Raw genomic sequence first — 23,061 nt, 5'->3', positions numbered from 1 at the left:
CCGAATATTCTGATTCTGAGATTGTTTTTTCGTGACATTCTAATTTATTTTGGTGGTAAATTTTCGGCAAAAAATCCACACATTTCATGAAAATTTTGCATTTTTCTAACTTTGAAGCTCTCTACTTGTAAGGAAAATGGATATTCCAAATACATTTTATTTTCATTCACAAATACAATATGTCCACTTTATGTTCGCATCATAAAATGGACATATTTTTGCTTTTTGAAAAAATTAGAGGGCTTCAAAGTAGAGCAGCAATTTTAAAAAATTTCATGAAAATTGCAAAATCTGAAGGGACAGATGTTACAGAACTACAACTCCCAGCATGCCTGAGCAGTCTAGGCATGCTGAGAGTTGTAGTTTGGTAACATCTGGAGGGCTACAGTTTGGGCACTTTACTTTCACTTTCATTAAGAGAGCACTGTGTTCCAAAAAGAAAAGAATTTTCTCTGTAGTATTCAGCAGCTAATAAGTACTGGAAGGATTACGATTTTTTAATAGAAGTAATTTACAAATCTGTTTAACTTTCTGGCACCAATTGATTTAAAAAAAAAAAAGTTTTCCACCAGAGTACCCCTTTAACCTTTTGAGGACGAAGCCATTTCCTTCTCTCCTAAAAATTTTATTTTACACCTACAGACCATATGACGACTCGTTTTTTGCGACACCAATTTTACTTTGTAATACTGTCAATCATTTCACTATCAAATCTACAGCGAAACCAGAAAAAATATTTGTGAGGCAAAATTGAAAAAAAAAAAAAGACGCCAATTGGTAACTTTGGGGGCTTCCGCTTCTACGCAGTGCACTTTTCTGTAAAAATGGCATCTTATATTTATTCTGTAGGTCCATACGATTAAAATGATACCTTATTATTATGATCTACATAGGTTTGATTTGGTTTTACTTGTTTTAAAAAAAATGATAACTTTTTGTATGAAAATTAGAATGTTTAACCTGTTAAGGACATAGGACGTTCTCTAACGTCCCCACTACTTGGGCTTTAATGCCTAAAGACGTTAGAGAACGTCCTGTTGTATTTCCGGTCTCTGCCGCTCGCCGGGCAGAGATCGGAAGCGGATGCCTGCTGAAATCCTTCAGCAGGCATCCAGGGCAAATGCGATCTGCGGCGATACCGGGCTGATCAGGTCTCTGGGACCCGACAGCCCGGTAATTTTGCATGATCCCGGTTGTCACAGACAGCCAGGACCATGCTAAAGTATAGGAGCGAGGTGGCAAGCCTGCCACCTCCTCCGATCCCCCTGCAATCCGTCGGTTAACTAACTGACCAATCGCAGGGGGGGGGGGGGCGGTTACTTTCTCCCGCCCTGCCCGGCCCCTGGAAGTCCGGAGAGGACGGGAGGAAGACCGGAGGACGAGGCAGGGGACAGGGGAGTGCTGGGGACCAGCCCCGGTACTTACCTCGTCCCTGAAGACCCGGATCCCGGCAATGAAGATGGCGGCAGCAGCGACAGGTGAGTTCCTCTTCAGCCACGGTGGCCCTTTACAGCAATGCACGTCACCGTAAAGCGACATGCATTGCTGTAATGGGGCCCTGTATACTACAACTCCCAGCATGGCCAGACAGCCCTTGGAGTCTGGGCATGCTGGGAGTTGCAGTTTTCCAGATGTTGCAAAACTACACATCCTCAGCATGCCCTTACTGTGCAGGCATGCTGGGAGTTGTAGTTCTGTAACATCTGGCCCTTCAGATGTTGCAGAACTACAACTCCCAGCATGCCTGGACAGTTTTAGCATATTGGGAGTTGTAGTTTTGCAACATCTGGAAGGGCACAGATTGGGAACCACTGTATTAGTGGTCTGCAAACTGTAGTCCTCCAGATGTTGCAAAACTACAACTCCAAGCATGCTGGGAGTTGTAGTTCGGCAACATCTGGCTCTAAAGATGTTGCCGAACTACTACTTCCAGCATGCCTGAGAATGTTTGGAAGTTGTGGTTTTGCAACAACTGGAGGCACACTGGTTGGGAAACATTGTCTGTTTCCTAACTCAGTGTTTCCCAACCCGTGTGCCTCCAGCTGTTGCAAAACTATAACTACCAGCATGCACTGATAGACTGTGCATGCTGGGAGTTGTAGTTTTGCAACAGCTGGAGGTCCCCCCCCCCCCCCTGTGAATGTACAGGGTACATTCACATGGGCAGGGGGCTTACAGTGAGTATCAGGCTGCAAGTTTGCGATGCAGCAAATTTTGCGCGGCAGCTCAAACTCGCAGCGGGAAACTCGCTGTAATCCCCCGCCCATGTGACTCAACCCTAAAAACACTACACTACACTAACACAAAATAAAATAGAAAGTAAAAAACACTACATATACACATACCCCTACACAGCTCCCCTCCCCAATAAAAATGAAAAACGTTTGGTACGCCACTGTTTCCAAAATGGAGCCTCCAGCTGTTGCAAAACAACAACTCCCAGTATTGCCGGAAAGCCGTTGACTGTCCAAGCATGCTGGGAGTTTTCAACAGCTGGAGACACCCTGTTTGGGAATCACTGGCGTAGAATACCCCTATGTCCACCCCTATGCAAATCCCTAATTCAGGCCTCAAATGCACATGGCGCTCTCACTTTGGAGCCCTGTCGTATTTCAAGGCAACAGTTTAGGGTCACATATGGGGTATCGCCGTACTCGGGAGAAATTGTGTTACAAATTTTGGGGGGCTTTTTCTCCTTTAACCCCTTATGAAAAGGTGAAGTTGGGGTCTACAACAGCATGTTAGTGTAAAAAAATTAATTTTTTCACTAACACACTGGTGTTGCCCTATACTGTTCATTTTGACAAGAGGTAAAAGGGTAAAAAGCCCCCCAAAATTTGTAATGCAACTTCTCCCGACTACGTAGATACCCCATATGTGGGCGCAAAGTGCTCTGGGGGTGCACAACAAGGCCCAGAAGAGAGAGTGCACCATGTACATTTGAGGTGATTTGCACAGGAGTAGCTGATTGTTACAGCGGTTTTGACAAACGCAAAAACAAAAACCCCACATGTGACCCCATTTTGGAAACTACACCCCTCACGGAATGTAATGAGGGGTGCAGTGATAATTTACACCCCACTGGTGTCTGACAGATCTTTGGAACAGTGGGCTGTGCAAATTAAAAATTTTGTACAGACAACTGTTCCAAAGATCTGACAGACAACAGTGGAGGGTAAATGCTCACTGTACCCCTTGTTATGTTCCTCAAGGGGTCTAGTTTCCAAAATGGTATGCCATGTGTTTTTTTTTTGCTGTTCTGGCACCATAGGGGCTTCCTAAATGCGACATGCCCCCGACCAAAATTTGCTCTCAAAAAGCCAAATGTGACTCCTCTTCTGAGCATTGTAGTTCGCCCGTAGTGCACTTCAGGTCAACTTATGGGGTACCTCCATACTCAGAAGAGATGGGGTTACAAATTATGGGGGGTATTTTCTGCTATTAACCCTTGTAAAAATGTGAAATTTGGGGGGAAACACACATTTTAGTGAAAAAAATTTTTTTTTTTACATATGCAAAAGTCGTGAAACACCTGTGGGGTATTAAGGTTCACTTTACCCCTTGTTACGTTCCCCAAGGGGTCTAGTTTCCAAAATGGTATGCCAGGTGAGGGTTTTTTGCTGTTCTGGTACCATAGGGGCTTCCTAAATGCAACATGCCCCCCAAAAACCATTTCAGAAAAACATACTCTCCAAAATCTCCTTGTCGCTCCTTCGCTTCTGAGCCCTCTACTGCGCCCGCCGAACAATATACATAGACATATGAGGTATGTGCTTACTCGAGAGAAATTGGGCTACAAATATAAGTATAAATGTTCTCCTTCTACCCCTTGTAAAAATTAAAAAATTTGGTCTACAAGAACCTCCGAGTGTAAAAAATGAAGATTGTGAATTTTCTCCTTCACTTTGCTGCTATTCCTGTGAAACACCTAAAGGGTTAAAATGCTGACTGAATGTCATTTTGAATACTTTGGGGGGTGCAGTTTTTATAATGGGGTCATTTGTGGGGTATTTCTAATTGGTAAGGGTAGAGTGTGACACTGTAGGATTGAGGTTAACAGTTGGTGCTGGTTGATTCGGCCCCACCTCCTCGTGGGGAGTGGGACGCAGCACATTCGTCGGTACCTGATGAGCAGGCCAAACCTCCGCGTTGGGAGAAGGCCTAGGTACTTCGGTTGGTACCCGCGGTCGAATCCAAACCTCCTGGATAGGAGTAGGCCAGGGTACTTTGTTGAAGGTAGAAGGAAGTAGCTGCTGCTGTAGAGACTCCTCCTTGGGTTCGCAGGTGGAGGCGTCAGCTGGAAGGGGTCCGCTTCCCAATCCTCATAGGGGAAGTACTTGAAGGAAGTTGGGTTGGAGCTGCTGGTCTGGTGACTGCGGCAGCCCACTCTCCTCGCAGACCCTGGATGGGGGTGTACTCCACTATTTCACCCACTTCCAGGGAATGGAACTTTTTGTGAAGATATGGCCTCTGGACATCCCGATTTCACCGCAATGGTCCCGATCAGCTCCGCTGAGCTGCTGGGTTCGTTAACCCTGCATTTTAGAGGCCTCAATCAACTTTTATTGCCGCGTCTAAAGGGTTAATGCCGGGCCTCGGCCCGATTGGTGATGCCCGGCATTAATTTGGGGCCTGGCTGCTCATAGCATGCTTCTAACACCGGTAACGGGACATGGGCATACAGGTATGCCCACGGTCCTTAAGCACCAAAGACCAAGGGTGTACCGGTACGCCCCTGGGTCCTTAAGGTGTTAATGTGAGCAGTCAGCATTTAGTCAGGATGCCTTCATAGTGACACATTCTGTGATATATTGCCAGATCTTAGGTAAGTCTCACTGTAATCCTTACCTGGATTTCTGCGATAAATGAGAAATTGTAAGGTGTGAATTGGAGCGTACAGCTGATGGCAGCCATACAAGAGACCAAGATTACTGGATAATGGCATGGCAAAATACCAGGTGTGTGCGATCATTGCAGGTGTTTAATCATCATGAAACCCTGACCTAATGCTCTGTTCACACTGATAAAAAGCAAAACAGATCTATATACATGCCATACTTGCCTACTGAAGAAGGGGTTAATTTGAGCACCCTGAAATGCGTCTAGGCCGTTTCATCTGAACAGAGCGCTATACAAGCACTACCTTAATTACCAACAACATCTGAATTTTAGCCGGCACGGAAGTTCGCAACCCGTACCACCTGCTGCACTAACTACTGATCTCTCTCACTGAGCCTACCACAAGTCTGCTGCTTCTAGTGCTAGTCCTTTACCGACATCGGTGTTTGCTGACACCACGGACCGCTTACGAGGGAGCTCCTTGCCGGAACCCTCCAGCTGCCAAGGCATTCACGCCGAGAACATCGCAGAGAATACAGCACTTGTTTCCATTGGCCCGCCGCAGTGCGGAACCAGCAGCCAGGGTGAGACTGTTCCATTCATTCTATACAAACTGTGAGCGAATCCATCTAATGCCACTTTAAAAATTGTGCCATCATTGAAACATCTACTGTATTTTTTTGCCGGACTAACGGTCTAATTCGGAGCAATATCCATGGACTATCCTAGAATTGTTTAGGTAGTTGCTTCAACATCTATCTGTCATTAGGGCCCAACGACAGTTTATTATTACTAATGCTCTGATCTTTTAACTACTATTTTATATTGATATTTCTGTTTTTTATAAAAATTTGCATTTTTTTTAGAAACCATCTGTCTAATTTTTTATTCATTGTGTACCCAGTAGGGTGATATTCTTGAGGTGTAGTTAAATTTGCATACTAGATCTATAAACATGTTTCACCAGTAAAAAAAACTGATTGGGAAAAAATTAATCAAATGTTGTCTTCCCAGTGCAGTTTCGATGTGTTTATAAAACACACTCCCACAAAAAAAAAATGAAAACATGCCATGTGTTCCCACCCTAAGAGTATGTTCATTTGTTGCCTAGCCTACTTTACGTCTCCACCGTTTTTTTCTTTTTTATAATTCTTTATTTTCACATTTTTAAGCATGAACAAACTACAACACCATCCCTGCGCAGAGGGAAGAAAATAAAATATAGAATGGGAACAGGTTATGGTGAAGGCCAGTGTATCGGCAGGGCGTACCAATACACCCTTGTCAGGTGGTCTATTATAAAATAACACATTGCAAATGCCAAAGGCAAAAACAAAGCAAAATCAGGGAGTAGGGAAACAAAAAGAGCTGAAGAGAGAAGGAACAGAGGCAGGAAAAGAGGAGGAAACAGAGAACTGGTGCACAGACCAGGGAAAACAGCCAATGCGATACTAAAGAGAAAGGGAGGAGGTGGAGTACGGGGGTCCCCGACACCCTGGGGAGGGCAGTTCAGTTGCGCAGCAGAGCAGGATATTTCCTGGGGTCTCTTGTAAAGATGATCAGTTAAACCAAGTCTTAGAGTAGCGTTCTGGGGAGTGATGAAGGTGGGCAGTGAGTCTTCCATGCGCTGTATAGCCAGGATGTTCAGGATCCACAGGCGCATGTAGGGGGGTTTCCCGACACTTAACTATGAGCTGAAATACACGCTATTGAAGCATTGACCAGGTGGCACAGAATAGAAAAACGGTAGTATGAAGTCAGAAGGTCAGAAAGATAATGGAGAAAGAAGGCAGGTAAATGGTAAGACATGCTCTAAAGCATAGGCCATTTTCCAAACTTCCCTCCAAAATGGGGAAAGCAATGGGCACTCCCAAAACATATGTAGAATGGAGCCAATTTGTTCACAACCCTCGAAGGTGAAGTAGCGGGGAACATGTTGTGAAGGCAAGTTGCAGAATATGGCAGAAAAAATCTACTATGAAATCTGTTGCTGCAGACTCCCATTCTTTTCAATGGACAATGCAGAATTTCCACTGAGGAAACATGTGCCACAAAAATTCCAATTCTGGCCTCTTCAGAAAGAATTGACATGGAGATAGCGCATTTTCTGCTGGCACCTGTGGAATGTCCACCTGGAAAATTTCAGTCTCATATTCCACAGACAGTGAAAAACTGCACTATATTCATAGACAACAATGCATTTCTGAGCAGATTTTGCCGAAAGAAATTCTGTTTTCTATGTGGAAATTCTGCCGTTTGCATTTAGCAGCAGAATGCTGTTGAAGACAAGGGAACTCTGCTGCAACAGAATTTCCAAGCGGAATTTCTGCTGTCTGAACAAACCCTTAGACTCCTGCACTGCAGTTAGGCCCTGTCAGGTTGAGTCCCTTGGTGACCTGGAGGCTCTCCTGCAGGGTCTCTCCTCCTGTTTCTATAATGTTATTTATCCTACCTTATGTGTAGTCAGTGTCCTAATGTATAGATAGTCTAAAGGATCTGCAAGTTGTCTAAAGGACCTATAAAAGGGGGTGGCCATTACAATTTTCTCTCTTCTCTTCTTTTACTGAGAGCCAGCCAGTACAGACATCTCAGTGCTAGTGATCAGCATCTGGAAGGCCACAAAGCTACAGTCATTCCAGTAATTCAAAAGGCTATGTGATAGCCTGGGGGAGTAGGGTATATGGGGTGTAGCTGTGCGGTGACTAAAGGGTGTCTGGTTAACCCTTTCTATTCGTGACGCCAGGGTAAGGGCTCCTCTGTAATGCTTGTCCTACCGCCACCCTTCTCAAGAGCGATAGGGAGGTATAGAATAATTGAATGTCCACAACCGGAGAGTTTGCTGAAAACAGTCGGAACTTTACTGAAGATTTTATGCAAGCTTCATAACCGGAACAGTCTCTATACATGCAAAGTCTCTTAGAGATTGATAGTGGTTGGGACCTTAAGGGTTTTAGAGTCCGTAGACTGATATGCGCTGTTCCACTGGATTTAGGGGTTTTAGTTGCAGTCCAATAGTCATGCTAGCTTTAGCGGGGATTAGTGTAGAACTCAGGGTTTAGTTTAGGCTGAGGCCAGTAGGTTTTCTGGCCTAGCGTGTCTTTGAAAATTGCGCAGATTCGTCCTGCTAGTCCGGCATCCATGAGAGCAGCAACCCAAGAGAGCGATAATTGGCTACAGCTCCCTTATATGGGCAGGGGCTGGACTAGAGCTAATTGGTCCAATACTTCTGTCAACCACCTTCACATAGAATTATGGGTAGCATGTGACCCAAGGACCTCCAAAGGTCCTCTAACATACCATAGAGGAATCAACATAGTCACATGACCGAAGGTCCTGCGACGCTAACAAGGTAAGTATACTATACATTATATTAAATATACATTATTAAATACATACATAGAAACATCATGAAATTAGAATAGAAGAGAGGCGACTAGGGGCTGTCCCACCTGGGGGACACTACCTGAACGTAGTAACTCTGACTTTGGGAACCACCATATAAGGTACGGTATGCAATACGGTACTGGGACACCACATCTATGTCTGCTGTCACTACAAATAGTCAAATCCGGCACATAGTCAAGCCTCAAGATAATTGTCTCAAGTCTATTACAAGTATAATTGGTCCCAGCAAGCTGCAATGTCTTCTGAGTTCCTGGCCACCTCTCTGAGAGTCTGGCCTAGCTGTGAAGATAATTCCATCTGTCTTAAACTCAGTAAAGCCTCCATTAAACCATAACTGGTTGTGGACTCTCCTTTCCCTAACAAGCCATTGGAATAGCAGATATACCATTCGTGTGGTTCCGGTGCAAAAAACCACTCTGGCGTCACGAACACTAGGGGTAAATACCATCTGGCCCCACCACATACACCACTACACCCCGTAGTCCGGCCATACACCGGTGGTCCACCACACATAAGCACTGAAGAGTGGGCTTCACATCATTCACCTAGTTCAGTTGTCTCAAACTTGTGTACTTCCAGCTATTGCAAAACTACCAGCAGGAGTTGTAGGTTTTCAACAGCTGGAGGTCCACAGTTTGAAGTCCACTGACCTAGTTGGAGAAAGGTAGGCTGATAAGTGGAGGAGAAGGAGGATGATCAGTTTGGATTGCATAAGAACTGAAAGCAGATCACCCCACTGGCACCTAAGGGTGAATTCACACTGCGTTTTTGTCTCCATTTCTCCGTTTCTGCTACTGTATTTTTTTTTACTGAGAGAGTAGTGGATGCATGGAATAGCCTTCCTGCTGAAGTGGTCGCTGAAAAAACTGTGAATGAGTTTAAGCATGCATGGGATAGGCATAAGGCTATCCTTCATATAAGATAGGACCAGGGACTATTAAATTCCAATCTTTGTGAACGTTCCATTAATTCAAGCCTCAAGGTAAGGACTAGCTAGTGGCTAGTAGCCACCCTCCCCTTTACCCCAGGACCACCCTTAGGGTCTATTCACACACTGCGACTATGCCACTTTTTCCCCATAATGTCACGGTTTTGCTGCGAAATGTAAATGAACCCATAGGCATTGGTTTGTCCATTACTGTACAAAATGTAATAGATATTGGTGGCTAATGCTTTCCCTCATTGTGCTGTAAATAATATATCATTAGTGCGGTGCTTCCTGCTCTTCTCTGCTGCAAGGTGTAAAAGCAGAATGAAGATAAAGGAATAATGCAGATATAATATACTACAATATCCAGCATTGTGATAAAACAAGAGGAAAGCAAACCTTTATGTTTCTCTGTTTGTGACACTTCTACATCTGTATCACGTGTGAGAATCACAGGCAATGTGTGACCAGTGATAACCCGTCATTTATCGTAAAGACTTGTTACATATTCTATTTATATGTCAACACTTACATAATAAAAAAGAGGAACAGAGAGTGTATATCTTAAAGGGCTACTCCACTGGAAAACCTTTTTATTAAATCAACTGGTGCCAGAAAGTTAAACAGATATGTAAATTACTTTTATTAAATTACTATTAAAAAATCCTAATCCTTCCAGTACTTATCAGCTGCTGTATGATCCACAGGAAGTTCTTTTCTTTTTGAATTTCCTTTCAGCCTGACCACAGTGCTCTCTGCTGGCATCCCCATAGAAAACCTATCCTGCTCTGGACAGCTCCTAAAATGAACAGAGGAGAGCACTGTGGTCAGGCAGAAAGGAAATTCAAAAAGAAGAGCGCTTCCTGTGCATCATAACAGCAGCTGATAAGTACTGGAAGGATTAAGATTTTTTCACAGAAGTAATTTACAAATCTGTTTAACTTTCTGGCAACAGTTGATTTAAAAAAAAAAAAAAATGTTTTCCAGTGGAGTACTCCTTTAACTCCGTAAGGATTTAGCCCTTTTTCACCTTAAAGGGGTATTCCGGGCAAAAACATCTTATCCCCTATCCAAAGGATAGGGGATAAGATGTCTGATCGCGGGGGCCCACTGCTGGGATCCCCCGCGATCTCCCTGCAACACCCGCATGCTATGCGGGGCTGTGTATCCAGTTTTGGAAACCTCCGTTTCCGGGACTGGGGTTGTCACGCCACGCCCCCTCCATTCATGTATATGGGAGGCCATCATGCCCCCTCCCATAGACATGAATGTAGGGGACATGGCATGATGTCATGTCCCCATGTCCCCGGGTGCTGCTGGCGTCCCCCCCCTGCGATTAGACATCTTATCCCCTATCCATTGGATAGGGGATAAGATGTTTTTGGCCGGAATAACCCTTTAAGAACTGCTATAACCGTTTATTCTGATTCAGAGATTTTTTTTCGTGACATATTCTACTTTAACATAGTGGTAAATTTTCGGCCTTACTTGCATCTTTTCTTGAAAAGAGAATTTGAAATTGAAAATGTAATGAAAATTTAGCATTTTTCTAACTTTGAAGCTCTCTGCTTGTAAGGAAAATGGATATTCCAAATACATTTTCTATTGGTTCACAAATACAATATGTCTACTTTATGTTGGCATTAGAAAGTTGAGATGTTTTTACTTTTTGAAGACATCAGAGGGCTTCAAAGTATAGCAGCAATTTTCAAAATTTTCACAAAAATGTCTAAATCAGAATTTTTCAGGGACCAGTTAAGTTTGAAGTGGATTTGAGGGGCCTTTCTGTGAGAAATACCCCATAAATGACCCCATTATAGAAACTGCACCCGTCAAAGCATTCAAAATGACATTCAGAAAGTTTATTAACCCTTTAGGTGTTTCACAAAAATAGCAGCAAAGTGGAGACGAAAAATCTAAATCTGCATTTTTTACACTAACATATTCTTGTAGCCCCATTTTTAAAAGTGGTAAATGGAGAAAAAGCCCCCCCACCCCCACCCCCAAAATTTGTAGCCCAATTTCAGGAGAACATTTTCAGGAGTTTGACCCCTATCATCAGTGGAAATTACAAGAGGTGTTCCTTTACAACAAGACAGACACTGCAGATTAACAGACTATTTCTTTATAGATGTGATCAAGCATGGTTAAAAAAAAAAGAAACCTGTAATTGCCAAAAGTGAATACACCCTTAAGTGGAAATGGCCAATTTGGCCCAATTAGCCATTTTCTCGCCTTGGTGTAATGTGACTCGTTAGTGTTACAAGGTCTCAGGTGTAAATGGGGAACAGGTGTCTTAAATTTGGTGTTATCGCTTTTATATTCTCTAATACTGCTCACTGGAAGTTCAACATAGCACCTCATGGCAAAGAACTCTCTGAGGATCTAAAAAATAAATAAAGAATTGTTGGCCTAGGCTGTAAGAAGATTGCCAGGACCCTGAAACTGAGCTGCAGCATGGTAGGCAAAACCATACAGCGGTTTCATAGGACAGGTTCCACTAAAAACAGACCTCACCATGGTCGAGCAAAGAAGTTGAGTGCATGTTCTCAGCGTCATATCCAGAGGTTGCCTTTGGGAAATAGATGTATGAGTGCTTCCAGCATTGCTGCAGACGTTTAAGGGGGAAGTCAGTCTGTCAGTGCTCAGACCATACACCACACACTGCATATAATTGGTCTGCATGGCTGTCGTCCTAGAAGGAAGCCCCTTCTAAAGATGAAGCACAAGAAAGCCTGCAAGAAGTTTGCTAAAGACAAGCAGATTAAGGGCATGGATTACTGAAACCATGTCCTGTGTCCGTTGAGACTAAGATAAACTTATTTGGTTCAGATGGTGTCAACAGCATGTGACAGCAACCAGGAACAAAGAAGACCGAAGACAAGTACTGTCTTACCTACTGTCAAGCATGGTGGTGGAGGTGTCATGATCTGGGGTTGCATGAGTGCTGCTGGCACTGGGGAGCTACAGTTCACTTGGGGAACCATGAATGCCAATGTGGTGGAGGGCTGTACAGGACTTCCTGGAGATCTTCGTCTGTTCCTCCCTCTATCCTGGCTTTCTCTGGAGCAACTTATGCTCAAATGATGGGTGTGTCCATAATGATTGAAGGTGTGTCCTTTATAAATATGGGCGTTTTCATCCTAATTGATCCTGTTTCTATTATCCATAAATATAAAAATATGGTTTATTAAAAGTATATGGGTTGGCTGGATATATATATATATATATATATATATATATTTAACTTGTGGGTGTATACATAATGTCATGGCTATATTGTTATCTGATTGTATACTACTAGCGCTACAAATATGGTACTTCTCTGAAGTCTCGACATGACTATTCTATTGTACATATATACTGAAATAGTATATAGTGTATCATGTTGTCTGTCTATAGACATGATATCCTTTGACAACTGGTGAGCACGTAGCATGTACTTAATAACCTTGGTTATTATGTGATATTGAAAAATGACATACTTTTATAATTCCCCCCTGTTTGAGATTAAATACATTTTTGAATTCTCCAAATAAAGTTTTTTCAATATACAATTACCATATAAAGTATTAATTACCAAATCCTTACTTAGTATTTTTCTTCATAAATAAATTAGACAACCTCCGATAAATTAGAATATATTATGGAATATCAAGTGTAAGTAAAATAATCAATTCATGGCATTATTGGGTAATATTATCATTAATTCTAATAATTCTATGTCATAGCATATCATGATATGTACCAGATCATGTTACACTAGGCCATATTATGATCACTTATGTCATATTATATTATATCATATTAAATTATAACCATGTTGTGCTATATTATGTCATGTTGTGGTATATTATGATCTAGTCTTCATAAAAAATATTAACTAATAACTAAACCTAATCTAGATCTTCTTCTCTTGGGCCTTGGAAAAAATTTAGAAAATCCCTGTAACTTCTTGGCATAACACAGTCCATAAAGGTCCTTGGGATGAAATAAATGTGAACATAATATTAAAAATCACACTATATAAGCAGAAGTTGGCTGGCACTGGTGCTGTGTAAAATGACTGAGATGATCACAACATGTAGCCGCAGCCGCGGTATAGCACATGTCTTCAACACTATTCCACCTAGGTGCTCCACCCGTATGAGCGACAGCAAAATCCACAATTCATCCACATAGAAAGAAACACGGGGGCACTCACGTTTAGGTGAACAGGTATGAACTTCTTTATTTCTTTAAATAAGGTACATTTTCAAACGTAGCGTAGCGGGGCGTTCAGGAGACACATCCGTATGCAACGATAGCTATTTCGTGCCGCTCCCAGCACTTCTTCTGGTCACGCCCCTCCAGGTGAGAAGGATCAGGTAAATACTTCCTGAATCCTTACGTCATTAAAAGGAGGGTGTTACGAATCTTAGATGAAAAAATGCTAACAACTTTAAAGACATTACAACCATTGGACTGTGCATAACAATAATATTATAGTGTAACAAAACATAAAATCTTTGAGACGACCTGTCTAAAGGGTGAGCGTCCCGATTTAATGCCATATTTTTCGGAACATTATTTGAGCAAAAACGCTCATATCAAGGCGGTCATTCAGACCGAGATTTCCTTCTGCTGCGGTCCGAATAATCCATCTTGCTTCTGCCTGCTGCAGGCGTTTTCTGCTATCCGTTCCCGGAATAGGCATTATTTTTTCAACTAAGATTCGTAACACCCTCCTTTTAATGACGTAAGGATTCAGGAAGTATTTACCAGATCCTTCTCACCTGGAGGGGCGTGACCTGAAGAAGTGCCGGGAGCGGCACGAAATAGCTATCGTTGCAAACGGATGTGTCTCCTGAACGCCCCGCTACGCTACGTTTGAAAATGCACCTTATTTAAAGAAATAAAGAAGTTCATACCTGTTCACCTAAACGTGAGTGCCCCCGTGTTTCTTTCTATGTGTATAATATTAAAAATCTTTGAAGAATCTTTTCATTTTCTTTGCTGAGGTTAGTCTTTGGTAAGCAACAACAATTCTTGTCCTCTGGATAGCAAAGACTCAGCATCCCTTGATGAGTCACCTCCACCTAGACTCTGTATCTTTTACTGTACAGCACTGCAAGGGTTAACTTTAACTCTTCACTTCTTTGCTGGAACAACAGCTGGTGGTCAGATACCAAACTCTGTAACTGGACACAGGTGGTGAACGGCGGCAATCTTTTCTCATACTTGACTCAGCCTTTCCATCAGTCATCTGGCGAACTAGAAATCTCAGCAGGTCCACTTTACATTCCTTTGATACAGGCAAACCTTTGCAATGGTTTCCTTTGATTGGACCCCAGACTCTTATTCGTCTGTAGAAACAACTTGTATAGTCTTTGTTACTCCCAAAGAAACAGCACAAACTGTAGCAGTGCTTCAGCTCACCCCAGGTGTGGCACGGACCGGGTGCGGACAACACCCAAACACAAACCAGGAAAGAAGACGAAGGTCCAGCGCAGAGACTCGAGAGAAAATGATGATTTATTCACATGCCATATGGAACAAACAAACGTTGTACAGGTGACGCGTTTCGGCCTTACGCAGAGGCCTTAGTCATACAAGGTAAGTATGTGGTGTGATCACTTTTATATGGGAGGACGGAACTGACATCACACACCTGCGTGCGCAGATCCGTCACGCCCATATGCAAAAGTCTGTGGCAACCAAGCCAACATAGTACTACATGACATAAAGATATGTCAGAAGCTGTTAAGTGTAATTATATATATCCTCATAATGTTGTACTGGCTAAAAAAAAACACTTTTAATTAGGTCCGTAGACCAAAAATATAAAAACAATGTATATATGGCTGTGAATAGGTTAAAATAACTAGTAGAATACAAAAAATACAAACTAGCCATATTATCTAAAATGTGACAAAAGATTCTAAAACATTTACATGAAAATGATCAGATACATTAAAACCGCTAGAAGAAAAAAGCTGTTATGTGAACAGTTGCATAAATTTATGGGTGAATCATTTAATTAGTAACAACTGTTTGCGAAGCTGTCAATAGTGCAGGATGGTATCTAACCTCCTGTTCAGACCTGCTGGGAAATTAGTTTCCAACTTCAAGATCCAAAAGATCTCCCGATCCAGTATTTTTTGTTTTAGATTGCCTCCTCTTGTGGGCATGTTGACCCTTTCGATTCCTTGCAAGCACAAAACAATGTTTGGAGACAGTAGACACATTGCGGGATAAAAAGTGGGGTACATCCGAGATGTGCTTGCGGATTCGGGTTTTAAGAGAATTAGTGGTACAGCCCACATACTGTAAACTGCAAATACGGCACGTGAACAAATAAATGACCCCGGTCGTATTGCAGTTTACATATTGCTGGATGGGATAATTTTGCTTGTTAACAGAGGAAGTAAAAGTGGTAGAGCGCATCATGAAGCCGCAGCATATGCATTTATTCGCTCCGCATTTGTGTGAACCGGAGCATGTAAGCCACGTTGGCTTCCTCTGTAGACCTTCCAAAAATAGACTGGGTGATAAGCGTTGCCCTATAGACGGAGCCCGTTTGGACACGCATCTATATCCCTCTGATAATACATGTTTGAAATCCGGATCTGCGGTGACAAAGGGAATGTAGTTTTCTATGATCTTTTTAATGGACACATAATCAGAACTGTATTGAGTGGAGAAAACCACGGGGGAGGGAGTTTTGGTTTTATTGGTAGCACTATTACTGAAACCCCTATCTTGTCCTATAAGGGAGTATCTGTCCCTCTCCATAGCTAGTTTGATAGCCCGGTTGATCGTCCATTGGGGATACCCCCTCGCTCGCAGTCTATCACCTATGGCAGCAGATTCTTCCCTAAACTCGGCCAAACGTGAGCAGTTTCTACGGGCACGTACCATTTCTCTGGTGGGGAGATTATTAATTACATGTCTGGGGTGGCAGGATTTGGCGTGCAGAATAGAGTTTGCTGCTGTATTTTTTCGATATGTTCGAGTATTTATTGCTCCGCCAATCGCGTCACCCCAGAGATGCAAGTCCAGAAAATTAATGGCACTGGCTTCCACAGTGACAGTAAACTGTAGGTTTAGATAATTGTGGTTAAGGTAAAAAGTAAACCCCTGTATGGCCGCCACATCAGACCCCCAAATAAATAGGAGGTCGTCGATGTAGCAGCCATACCAGACGATATTCTGTCTGTAGGGGTTGGTGGGGGTGAAAAGAATCTCCCTCTCCCACCAACACATATAAATATTGGCAAGAGAGGGGGGAGAATTTTGCCCCCATCGAAGCTCCTGTGACTGATAAGAAAAATTGTCTATTAAACATGAAAAAATTATGTTTATGTCAGTATTCGGCAGGCTGGAGGTGGATCCTCTGTGTCAGAGAGGGATTGGCGTGGACCGTGTCGGTGGACCGGTTCTAAGTTGCTACTGGTTTTCACCAGAGCCCGCCGCAAAGCGGGATGGTCTTGCAGCGGCGGTAGCAACCAGGTCGTATCCACCGACAACGGCTCAACCTCTCTGACTGCTGAGATAGGCGCAGTACAAGTGATTAGACAAGAGCAAGGTCGGACGTAGCAGAAGGTCAGGGCAGGCAGCAAGAATCGTAGTCAGGGGCAACGGCAAGAGGTCTGGAACACTGGCTAGGGATACACAAGGAACGCTTTCACTGGCACAATGGCAACAAGATCCAGCAAGGAAGTGCAGGGGAAGTGAGGTAATATAGGGAAGTGCACAGGTGAAGGTACTGATTAAAACCCATGCGCCAATCAGTGGCGCACCGGCCCTTTTAAATCGCAAAGAACCGGCGCGCGCGCCCTAGGGAGCGGGGCTGCGCGCGCCGGGACAGCACCGAAGGGGAGCGAGTCTGGTAAGCGGGTCGGGATGCGTACCGTGAGCGGGCGCGTCCCGCATCGCGAATCACATCCCGGCTAGGGACATTATCGCAGCGCAACCGGTCAGCTGGTCTGACCGGGGCGCTGCGAACAGGAGAACGCTGTGAGCGCTCCGGGGAGGAGCACGGACCCGGAGCGCTCGGCGTAACAGTTTAAGAAGATAGTCAACCACTGTACATAAATAGTCCCGCAATCCAGAAGGATAACGGGAGTAAACCTGTAGAAACCAATGAAACCCCCTTTTTTTTTTTTTGCAGTGTTATAGCTCCCATAGGGGGCTATAACACTGCACACACTGATTTTTTACATTGATCAATGGTTTCTCATAGGAATTTGAACGCGTCTAAAGGGTTAATAGCACGCGGCACCACGATCAGTGCCGCGCGCTATTAGCCACGGGTCCCGGCCATTGTTAGAGGCCGGGCCCAACCCGCTATGTTGCGGGGCCACGGCGTGGCCCGGCATTATAAAAAGGGAGTGGGTGGAGGATGTAAAGGGACACCCTCCATCCCCAACAGGTTAAAGAAAATGTTTTCCAGTTGAGTACCCCTTTAATATTTTTTTATAGAAGTAATTTACAAATCTGTTTAACTTTCTGGCACCAGTTCATTTATAAAAAAATTTAATTTATAAAAAATATGTTTTCCACCTTCATGAAAAATATGTTTTCCACCATGTTTTCCACCTTTAATCTCCTCAAAATCTTCAATTGACATCTTAAAAATCTCTTTAATCTCTTCAATTGTGATGCCATATGATCTTCCGACCCTGCTGCCACCTCCAGACTCTGTCTTTGTGTCGCTCTATGGTCTCGTCATGCTGCTGGCACCTCCAGGCTCTGTTATTGTGCCGCTCTGTGGCCTACTTAGGCTGCCGCCACCTCCAGGCTGTGTCATTCTGCTGCCATATGGTCTCCTCATGCTGCTGCCCACCTCCAGGCTCTGTCATTGTGCCGCTCTGTGGCCTACATTGGGTTGCTGCCACCTACAGGCTGTGTCATTCTGCTGCCATATGGCCTCCTCATGCTGCTGCCATATCCAGGCTCTATCATAGTCCCGCTCTATGGTCTCGTCATGCTGCTGCCCTCTTCAGGCTCTGTCATTGTGCCGCCATGTGATCTCCTTGTTATATTGATTTTGTGGTAATACAGTATTTTTTTCAAAGTAAATACTTCGGGCCCCCAGGACACTCAGTCATGAGCATCAGGGGGGACGCTGAGAGGCAGGGGCTGGAACAGGTGTTAGCTCACCTCGCGGTGGAGCGCCAGCTCGATTTTAAGATACAAGTACGAGCTTTTTCATAGTTTACACAGCAGCAATTATACACTATTGGAGCTGGAATTACGGCGGCTGCTGGCACTAGACTTGCCCTCCAATGGGGCCTCAAAAAAGGATTTAAAGTTTGCTCATTCCAATTACCAGGCTCTGTCATTGTGCCACTCCCTGGCAGTGATTCCAATAGCAATGCCTGTAATCTGCGTGTCATACTGAATAACAGTATGAATTCGGGTAGAAAAACAGACATGGTGCACATCTACAATCTTGTATAATGATCTGATTGCTTCTCAGCATAATATCAAAAACTAACAGGTTGTTAGTATACATTTTTGATCAAAAAGTACAAGCCCACTCGCCACGTCAAGGCCACCTATTTAGAGTGGGTCCCTAACATCCCTAGCATAAAATGGCGCAGCACCGGGCAGCGACCATCACGACACCAATGCCCACAGGGGGAACGACCCACCGGCAGAGCGGCCCCAATGCCACTCAAACCAGTCTATGGGCCGCACCCCCCCGCAGACACGGCGCCACGGCAGCAAAGAACACCGCACAGCACCACACCAGTCTGAACAAGGTGTAATGGCTCACTTACCATGCTCTCCCAGTCAGACTGGGAGGCTGCTAGGAAAGAAATGACCCATGTGTAGCTAACTACTACTTATATAGGGTTGGGCTGAGGGGGTGGGGAAGAGTGCAGCACATGTTCAAACAAAAAAAAAAGAGGGGATAGAAATCACAGTGTGAATTCGGGTAGAAAAACAGACATGGTGCACATCTACAATCTTGTATAATGATCTGAATAACAGTATTAATTCACTACCCCAGCACACTAACTACGCGTGTTATGGCAAGGCAAAGTGTTCTACACCCCTATTGAGGCTCTCTGTAGCCCAGAAATAGCTGTTTTTAATAGTTATTCAACGCAAATAAATTAGGATCAAGAATCTTTTTGGAAAATTTGGCGAATAGGCCAAATCGAATTTTTCAAAAATTCGCTCATCTCTAATGATCATCTTATGATCATTTCCAGATGCAGAACAACTGCCAGGTTTCAAACAATAACTTCCACAAGACGTGCTTCTCAACACACAGGAGGAGGTATATTATTAAAGAGAGTTTTCCCAATGCACAACCAACCCATAGATTGTGGCATCACACATAGTATTTTGGTCAGTATTGTTACCCAAAACCACGAGTGGAACAGACACAACGTAAAAATTTATTGAAAAGATTCTTTTTCTGTGTGGTGAACTAATTCCTTTATTTTTTTTCCTTTTTATTGGGTTTTTAACAATTTTATACAATATGTAATGGGGCATACCCCGCTTCGTCATTACATGCCTAAGGGAGCAAAGTACAATAGGCATAGCAAAAAAATAAATAAAATAACAGTAATACTCCCTCCTTTCAATAACTGCAAACCCCACCCACCCCCATGCCCGCCCCCTCCCCACAACTTCCCCTGAAGAGAACCAAGACCCCCCCACCCCTACCCAACGTGTGTAGTATATCCAGAATTGGTTCAGCACCATAGTAGTCCAACTAATGATTCCAAGAGACACTCAGAAAAATATAACCAAGAAAACCAAGCGAACCATGGAATTCTAGTGGCTAGTAGGAGAGGAAACTCTCAATTGACCCAGGGTGCCAGAAATGTCCCTAGTCAGATACCATTCTGTAGAGGTAAACGGTCCCATAAGTGCGGCGATTTTGGTGTCGTCAAGGAAGGCCAATATGAATGTCTGCCATTTCTTAAAGAAAGCCTTCGCCGACTTGTCTTTGGTCCAAAGGATCTCACACCTATCTAGGTACATATATTTTTTAACCTGGGAAATAACCTCTGCCATTGACGGCATGTCAGCAACTAACCAGTGAGCCAGGAGGCACTTCTTAGCCACCAGTACAATAACGTGGATAAGGAGGGTCAAAGTCACTCCATCCGGTGCCAGGTGTAACACAATGAGTTCAGGGGTTAGGGGAAGAGACTTCCCCATTTTGACCGACAGCAATCAGAACAGCCCCAACCAAAAAAGACGTGATTTGTAACAAGTTAATAACCCATGAAGTAGGTCAGTCCTAAACATTCCACAGTTAGGGCAGTGCTCTAACCTGTCCGGCCTGTCAGGGGTCTTGGGCAGTGTGAAGCTGTAAGTCGCTTGATGGAGGATCTTAAACTGGGTCTCCCTCCAGCCTTCATTTACTACTGCTTTCCTCACCTTTGTCCATCCCTCCAAGATCCGCGCCACGGAATCCAGCAGGTTAAGTTTGCCCTCCCAATAGCGGAAGAGAGATTGCGCCACCCCCGTACTCCCCTTCCATGTAAGGTATCTGTATAGCAAGGAAAGAGAGTGGTAGGAAGAAGAGGAAGAAATGAAGTCGTCAAAAGAATTCGCCCCCTCCCTCGTCAGGTCCTGAAGTCGGGGTCTCAAGAAAGCCATCAGTTGACAGTATTGAAGGTAGTGTCCCCCATGTAGGTTGTACCGTCCACAAAGTTCCTCAAAAGTCAGATACCGTCTGTCAGTCGGATGTATCACATGCCCCACCGTTTGTATGCCCATCGCCTGCCAAGTCCTGAACAGAGGGAATTCTATCAATGACCAAAGCGGCATGTGTTTGGACAAAGAATATGGCAGTCGCATGAGATCACTGCACTGTTTCCATGCAATTATAGTGTCCCTAAAAAGAAGATTACTACGGATATACGTGGGTGCTTAGACAACGGAGAATGGATCAGGCCTCCCAATGACCAAGGCGCAGACATAGCCGTCTCGAGATGGACATTGGAGAACCTGGATTCCCCTTTCAACCAGTCAATACAGTGTCTTAATAAGCACGATAAGTTGTAATGTTTTACATCTGGAAAGCCCACCCAACCCTGCTCCTTGGGCAGCATCAACTTGCCGAGGGCGATGCGAGGTCTCCTATTGTTCCAAATTAATCTACTGTAGGCAGCATTCAAACATATCAGCAGTTTTCAGCAGAACAGGTATCGTTTGTAGCGGATAAAGCAATTTAGAAAAATTGAGCATTTTGATCAAGTGGCACCTCGCTAAAAATGGGAGGGGCAAGGACGACCATTGCCGCAGCTCCTCGGCAAGTTTACGAAACAAAGGAGTGAGATTCAGGGAGTACAACGACGAGGGAGATCTCCCCACCCATATGCCTAGGTATTTAAAAGATGTCCTGGTCACCTGAACCTGGGACAGTGCGGAGCCCGGCAGGCTTCGGAGAGGGGTAGTGGCCAGGTCCAAGAGGATACTCTTGGACACATTCACTCTAAAGCCCGAGACCTTCCCATAATCTGTGAGGATCCTAAACACCGCGTCCAAGTCTCTCCCTGGGTTGGCCAAGAACAGTCGTCTGCAAAAAGAGCATGGGAGACAGTCTGTCCTCCCAGGCTGATTCCCTCCACCTCTTCGGTCATTGCCAGCCGTCGAGATAGCGGCTCAATCGCCAGGTTGAAGAGGAGGGGTGACAAAGGACACCCCTGGCGAGTGCCCCTCTGCAGTGGGAAGGGGGCTGATAGAAACCCTGGGAGATGAATGCGAGCCACTGGGCTCTCGTATAGGGATCGTAGATAAGATAGGAAGGGGCCCTCGAAACCCATTTGCTGAAGAACCGTCCACAGCCACTCTCACTCGACATGATCGAAAGCTTTTTCAGCGTCAATGGAGAGCATGGCGGGCGCGGAGTGGCTGCTCTGGTTACGGTGGATCTCCTCCAGGAAGGCAATAACCGTCCTGATGTGCGTCACAGCAGACCTGCCAACCGTGAACGCCACCTGAGCATGTGAAATCAATTGGGGCATCAGTGTTGCCAACCTATCAGCCATTACCTTTGACAGTATTTTGAGGTCCACATTGATCAACGATATCGGTCTATACCCCCCCAGGAGACAACAGATCCCTGCCCGGCTTCGGTAATACCTTAATATATGTGGTATTAGAGGTTGATGGTATGGGGGCCCCTGAGAGGTAAGAGTTGTATAAGTGAAGCAATGTGGAGACAATGTTGCTCGAGAGGATCTTATAGAAATCTCCCGAGAACCCATCGGGGCCCGGGGCCTTGCTCACCTGTAGCCCTCTAATCACCCCTTCCAGTTCTTCCCTTGAAATAGGCCCATTAAGCATGTCCCTATCCTCAGACGACAGAGAAGACCTCCCTGGAGCCACGATGGAAAGTCTTCCATCGCAACCTCCGCCTCAGAGTATAGAGCTTTATAGAAGTTGGCTAAAATCTCTACTATACGTTTCGGGTCCTTATGCACAGTCCCTCCATCATCCCGCAGAGCCAAGATCGCGGAGGAGGGCATTGCTCCCTTCGCAAATCTGGCTAGGAGGCGGCCAGGTTTATTGCCAATCCGAAAGAGGGAGGCTTCCAGGTGTGACCTTTTCAGATTCTCCCGCCGTTCTACCCAGCCATCGTATGAAGCCTTCGCCGCCACCCAGGCCTGTTTGTTGACCTCACTCGGAATGGCAAGAAAGCCGGTATAGGCCTTGCGCAGCTCACCCCCCAGGGTCGTCAATTTATCCTGTATCTGTCTTTTCAGGGAGGACGTGTATGACAAGATGCGACCCCTCAAGACAGCCTTTGCCGTGTCCCAGAATAGTTGGGGGTTGTCCGTATGCTCGGCATTGTTGGTAGCCTACTCCGTCCACCACCCCATCAATAACGCATGAAATTGCTCGTCCCTGGCTAGGCTAGATGGAAACCT

The sequence above is a fragment of the Hyla sarda genome, chromosome 6 (assembly GCF_029499605.1).
Source record: "Hyla sarda isolate aHylSar1 chromosome 6, aHylSar1.hap1, whole genome shotgun sequence".
Lineage (NCBI taxonomy): Eukaryota > Metazoa > Chordata > Amphibia > Anura > Hylidae > Hyla > Hyla sarda.
This window is presented reverse-complemented; position numbering follows the sequence as displayed.